The sequence below is a fragment of the Pinus tabuliformis genome, chromosome 2_2, assembly GCF_031772625.1.
Source record: "Pinus tabuliformis cultivar Carrire ecotype Pingquan chromosome 2_2, CPIR1, whole genome shotgun sequence".
Lineage (NCBI taxonomy): Eukaryota > Viridiplantae > Streptophyta > Pinopsida > Pinales > Pinaceae > Pinus > Pinus tabuliformis.
Genome location: NC_142300.1, coordinates 518,845,777 through 518,852,230, shown reverse-complemented (window position 1 = coordinate 518,852,230; position 6,454 = coordinate 518,845,777). Strand labels below are relative to the sequence as shown.

The 6,454-nt window shown below is 34.4% G+C and overlaps 1 pseudogene; it reads left to right on the top strand.

The window, feature by feature from the left end:
• Positions 1-452: 452 nt before the first annotated feature.
• On the top strand, positions 453-6,454 carry LOC149193622 (eukaryotic translation initiation factor 2 subunit beta-like; annotated as a pseudogene).

Genomic DNA, 6,454 nt, shown 5'->3' with positions numbered 1-6,454 from the left:
ATCAAAATGATAAAGCAGTTCACCCCCCCTCTGGGCTACATCTGCTGGACCAAACCTCTCCAACTAGGCTTGTCCTCTTGTATTAAAATTGCTACAAAGGCTAATACAAGAATATGGGTGTCTCAAAGGATAGATCTGACTATAAATATAGAATCAGAAGATAGGAATTAGCCAATCATGCTCTTTCCCAAACACTAAACAGCGAATTTTGTACCTTATACAGTACTTTCCCCAATTGGCCCTGGTGGCCCTTTAAACTTGCATGGAGAATTTCGAGGTGAAGATGACCTCAATTGGTTCTGAAACCTCTTCCATTAGACTCAGAAGGTCGAAAATAGCAGACATAGGCTTTTGAATCACCGAAAATGGATGAATATAGCCCCCAAACAGCTCCAACACTGAAATGGCCCTAATGGCCCTGAAAGCTTCCCTGAAGCTAAACAGTGAAAAGAATGCCTCAAAAGGAAAAACAAGCTGCAGAAATGGATTCAAAAGGCTAGAAAACTTCAGGAATGACCTTCGTTCCACTTCCAATGGCTGCACAATTCTCAATGCAGCTCCCAAACTGATTTGGCCCTAGTGGCTCCTAGAACTTCCATGAAGCTAGAACACCTACAAATGACCTCAGATGGCTATAATACCTACACCAATGGCTTCAGAAGGTCAAAAATACCCAAAATCAAAAAAAAAATCATCCAAAACCGACTTTCCTAGCCAAAGTTATGGCCATTTAAAGTTTCTCCAGTTTTTCCCTAGAAAAACTCCAGCTAACTTTAGTTAACTCCAGATAGCTCCGCCAATTATGGTGGGTCCGCCAAATTTGGCGCTCCTGCCAAAATTCCGCCAACTTAACTGCAATTACATTTAATTTTTGGTGGTTTCCTCGGATTTCGTGCCAGGCGGAATATTCTTTTTTTATTTTTTTTTGAAAAAATAAAATTTCTAATGTTATGGACAAATTCTTCTTTTTGCCATAACTTCCTCATACGGCGACCGTTTTTCGAACCGTTTGCGGCGCCGGAATCGGGAAGAAGAGAACTTTCCAGTTATTCAACTTTGAACCAATTCTAAGCACTTTAAATTTTGAACATTTTACGACACTTAGGACATGAGCACCTGATCAATTATTCCCTTAGGTTTATAATCCCTTAGGGTTTTATTATTAACCCCTTGTGCTTATTATATCAATATGTTGGATTTATAATATAAATATTATAAACCCAGGTATATAAACCCTAATATAAATATTAAAAACACTAAAATAATCATGGTTGAGGATGGTTAATTTCCATATTGAGACAATCTTTGTCACAATGTGGCATTCGATCATGGTTGACTATGGTTTGCTATGGTTGACCATGGTTGGCCTTAATTAATAATACAAACCAAAAGGAATAATAAACCCAAGGGATTGATATTATAAACCCAAGGGATATAAATTATAACCCCAAGGTATATAAACCCTAATATAAATATTATAAGCAGTAAAATAAACATGTTTGAACATGGTCTTTTTTCATATTGAGACAATCCTTATCACAATGTGACATTGGACCATGGTTGACCAAGGTTGACCATGGTTTATTTACATATCAAGACAAACTTTATCACAATGCGACATTGAACCATGATTGACCATGGTTGATTTTCATATCAAGACCATCTTTGTTACAATGTGACGTTCGACCATGGTTGACCATGGTTGATTTTTGTATCGAGACAATATTTGTTATAATGCGATATTTTACCATGGTTGACCATGATTGTCCATGATTTTCATATGGAGACATTTTTTGTCACAATGCGATATTCGTCCATGGTTGACCATGGTTAACGATGGTTGGCTACGATTGATCATGATTAAGCATGGTTGGTATTATAAACCCAAGGGATCGATATCATAAACCCAAGGGAATAATAAACACAAGGAACTAATGATAAAACCCAAAGGGATTATGAATCAAAGGGAATAATATTAATCCCAAGGGACAAATATTAAAAACCCAAGGCATATAAACCCTAAGATAAATATTATAAACACATGGTTGACCATGGTTGATTTTCATATTGAGACAATTCTTATCACAATGTGACGTTATACCATGGTTGATTTACATATCGAGGCAATCTTTGTCACAAAGCGATGTTAGACCATGGCTAACCATGGTCGATTTCCATATCGAGACAAGCTTTGTCACAATGCAACATTAATTAGATGATGGAAACCCTAGTAGATTTTCATATGGACATTTTTTTTGTCATAATGTGACATTAGAGACCATGATTGATTTACATATTGAGACAATCTTTGTCACAATGCGACGTTGGACCATGGTTAACAATGGTTGACCATGATTGATTTTCATATCGAGACAATCTTTGTCACAATGTGAAATTTGACCATGGTTGGCCATGTTTCATTCTATCAAACATGGTTGATCATGATCGACCATGGTTGACCATGGTTGTCCATGATTTTCAATGATTTTCATATAGAGACAATTTTTGTCATAATGTGATATTCAATCATGGTTGACCATGACTCGGTATGATTGACCATGATTGATATCGTAAACCCAAAGGATTAGTATTATAAAACTAAGGGATTAATACTAAAACACCAAGGGATTATGAATCCAAGGGGATGATATTAAACCCAAGAAACAAATATTATAAAACCAAGGTATATAAACCCTAAGATAAATATTATAAACATATGGTTGACAATGGTTTATTTTCATATTAAGACAATTCTTATCACATTTCAACATTAGACCATCATTGATTTACTTATTGAGACAATCTTTGTCACAATGCAACGTTAGACCATGGTTGATTTTCATATCGAGAAAATATTTGTCACAATGTGACGTTAGACCATGGTTGAACATGGTTGATTTTCATATCGGGACAATTTTTTTCACAGTGCAACTTTGGACCATGGTTGACCATGGTTGATTTTAATATTGAGACAACCTTTGTTGCAATGCGATATTCAACCATGGTTGAGCATGATTGTCCATGATTTTCATATGGAGACAAATTTTTATCATAATGTGAGATTTGACCATGGTTAACCATACATGGCTATTATTCACCATGATTAACCATGATTTATATTATAAACCCCAACAAATAATAAACCCAAGGAATCAATATTATAAACGCTAAAATAAACATGGTTGACCATGTTCAACCGTCACTGACCATGATTGTCCATGATTTTCATATGGAGACAATTTTTTGTCACAATGCGACATTCAAGACCATGGTTGATTCACATATGAAGGAAATATTTATCACAATGCAACGTTGGACCATGGTTGATCATGGATGGCCATGATTGATTTTCATATCAAGAAAAGATTTGTTACAATGTGACATTCGATCATGTTTGACGAAGATTGACCATGGTTGACCATGTTTCATTCTATAAAACATGGTTGACCATGCTTTTCATATTGAGGCAATCATTGTCACAATGTGATGTTGACCCTCATTAACCATGGTTGACTACAATTGATTTTTTAAAACACGGTTGACCTTGCTAGAATAAAATTAAACCAAAGGGACTAATATTATAAAGACATGGTATATAAACCCTAAGATAAATATTATAAACACTAAAACAAACATGGTCTACTATGGTTGATTTCTATATTGGGACAATCCTTGCCACAATGTGATGTCAGAACATGGTTGACCATGCTTAAGTATGAGTGATTTTCAAATCAAGAGAATCTTTGTCATAATGCGATATTGGACCATGGATGACCAAGGTTGATTATCATATTGAGACAATATTTGTAGTGCAACGATATTGAACCATGGTTGACCATGATTGAATTTATAAAACAAGGTAGACAATGGTTGATCAAGATTGACCATGGTTGACTATAGTTGACCATGGTTGATCTCTCATTATTAACTTCCCTTATGTCTTTAATTTGTTATTCCAATGCATTAATCTTGTATGAACATTTCTTTGTTTTTATTTAGTTTAGTTCTTATCCTCATTAAGTACCCTTATCCCTTTTTTCGCTTGCATATTTTCCTCATTTATATTTTGTTACATCCTTTTACTTTTTCTTTTCTTTTTAATTATTTTTCATATTATACAAATTTGCTAATCCTAAATTTTTTTGTTGTGTGCTCCTTTATCCTTATAGATTCTTTAATATTTTCTTTTATCTTCTTTACTTTAATTTAATTAACTCTTAATATCTTATTTTATTAGTTTTTAACCGTTTAATTGAATTCCTTTCCATTTAAAAAAAAAAAAACCATGAATACTGGATTGTCTTCCTTCTTTCTTATCTCTAATAATAAATCCTATTTCATAATTAAATTTCCATAAGTCAAATCCTACCTTCAGCCCTAACGCCTATTAATCATTAATGATTATTTTTGAAATTCCAAAATAATTAAAATATTCCACTTTTTCTCTTTTTGATCAATAATTAGTCAACACTTTCCATTGATACACGACACTATTTTTGCATCTTCCGCAATTTTATATCCTATTGAAGTTAAAATTTTATGAAACCGACTTGCTAAAAGCCCATTCTGGAAATTCTAACATTACTCGAAGGAATTTTCATACAACACGGCTTTATGTCCAATGGTCAACACTGTTATACAGCGTGAGTGGGCCTAATGGTTAAGAGCATGTGTTTCCTCCTAAGAGGTCACAGGTTCAAAACCAGAGGGGGTAGAGTATGTATGCCTTCGTAGACTTAGCAGTCAAATCGCTGCGCGGAGGTGGGTCCCTTGTCCCACAAACAAGGGGGTCTCATATACCAATTTGGTGTCTGGCTTGGCTGTGACCTTAAAAATGGATATTATTATTATTATTATTAGAAAGTTGACAGAAAGCAGTGAACCGCTCTCTCCAATTCTGAGAAAATGCTCGTGAGAATATAATTTCCAGTCGACCATATTCTAGATAGCATGGTTTAATTATCACACGTTTTGTTTGAAACATTGTAATTGTAAATTTAAGTTATGTAATTCGTAAAATTAAAATGATTTAGCACTTTTTAAAAATTGGATCTATATATAAAAAAGAACTTGAAATTGTTTGTTGCTTGACTTTCAAAGTTAATGTCCACTGTGCCGTGATTTATGGAAAATAAAGCTTATAATTTCAAAACTAGTAGTATGGTCGATTAATTATTGAGAAGTATAGTTAGATTTCTCTGTTCTAATGTAATCAGATCTGTTAGTTCAGTGAAACCATATATCCTCGCTGATAAATAATTACAGGGCCATTAAGATGACACATTGTCAAAAGTTGAATGCATTAGGAAAACCCATTGGAACGGAGCTGTGACTTTTATATCACAATTTAGTTATTGCAACCAGAACTCGAATTATTTTTTGGTATTGACTCTGTATTCACTGGATAAGGTTGATAGCACAGAAGATGCTATTGATAATTTTGGGGGTGAGGATGAAGAAGGGGAGGGTATTGATTTGCAAGCTCAATATCCCTGTGAGGGAACTGATCATGATTACAAATATGAAGAGTTGCTTGATAGAGCGTTTAATATTTTGAGTGAGAAAAATCCAAAATTTGCTGGTGAAAAGTGTAGAACTGTTATAAGGTCATTTGAGTCTTTCGCAAGGGTACCAAAAATCACGGAGGCTTCATACAATAAATCTCTAACAATTTGACTACATATTGGAAAGTACTTCTAAAAGTCATATTATTTAACTCCTTACAATACAAACCCAATACACCTTCCCAATTTAAAATACCTTCAATTTCACTAGATATTGTAAGTATCTATTTTTTCATTAACATTTTTTATACCCTTTTATATTTTTTCATTAATTTTGAGCTCCATCTTTTATACTTGCCAATATAAAAATCCTTCACCCGCTATATATCCCATAATATATTATGCCATTTTTCCCTCAATATATATATCCCAATAAAACCCGGTACCAAAAATATTGTATTTGTCAAATTTATAGATCTTTGCAAAACGATGCATACCCTCTACGTCCTACCTCATTTACGTATATGCAACATTAGGGGCTACAGCGACTGCACATAGAGCACCTCACATAGCGATCCATAGATCGTAGCCCCGAGCATAGCCGATCATAGCTAGTAGATATTATAATATCGATTGTGACCAAGTTGGCGCCATACGCGAAAGACAACCGATGACATTCTTGCTTGCACAAATGGGAACAAGTGGTTCTCTTAATGGACAACATCGGTTGGTTGTTAAGGGAAGGTTCAGCCCTAAGAATTTTGAGGGTATTTTAAGATGATATATCAATGACTATGTGATATGCAATGGTTGTAAGAGTAGATACTATCCTTTGAAAGGAGAATCGAGTTTTCTTCCTTCATTGTGAACAATGTCGATGTTCATGCTCTGTGGCACCTATCAAGGTTGGTTTTGTTTCTCGTGTTGCACACCATAAACCTTGCACATAA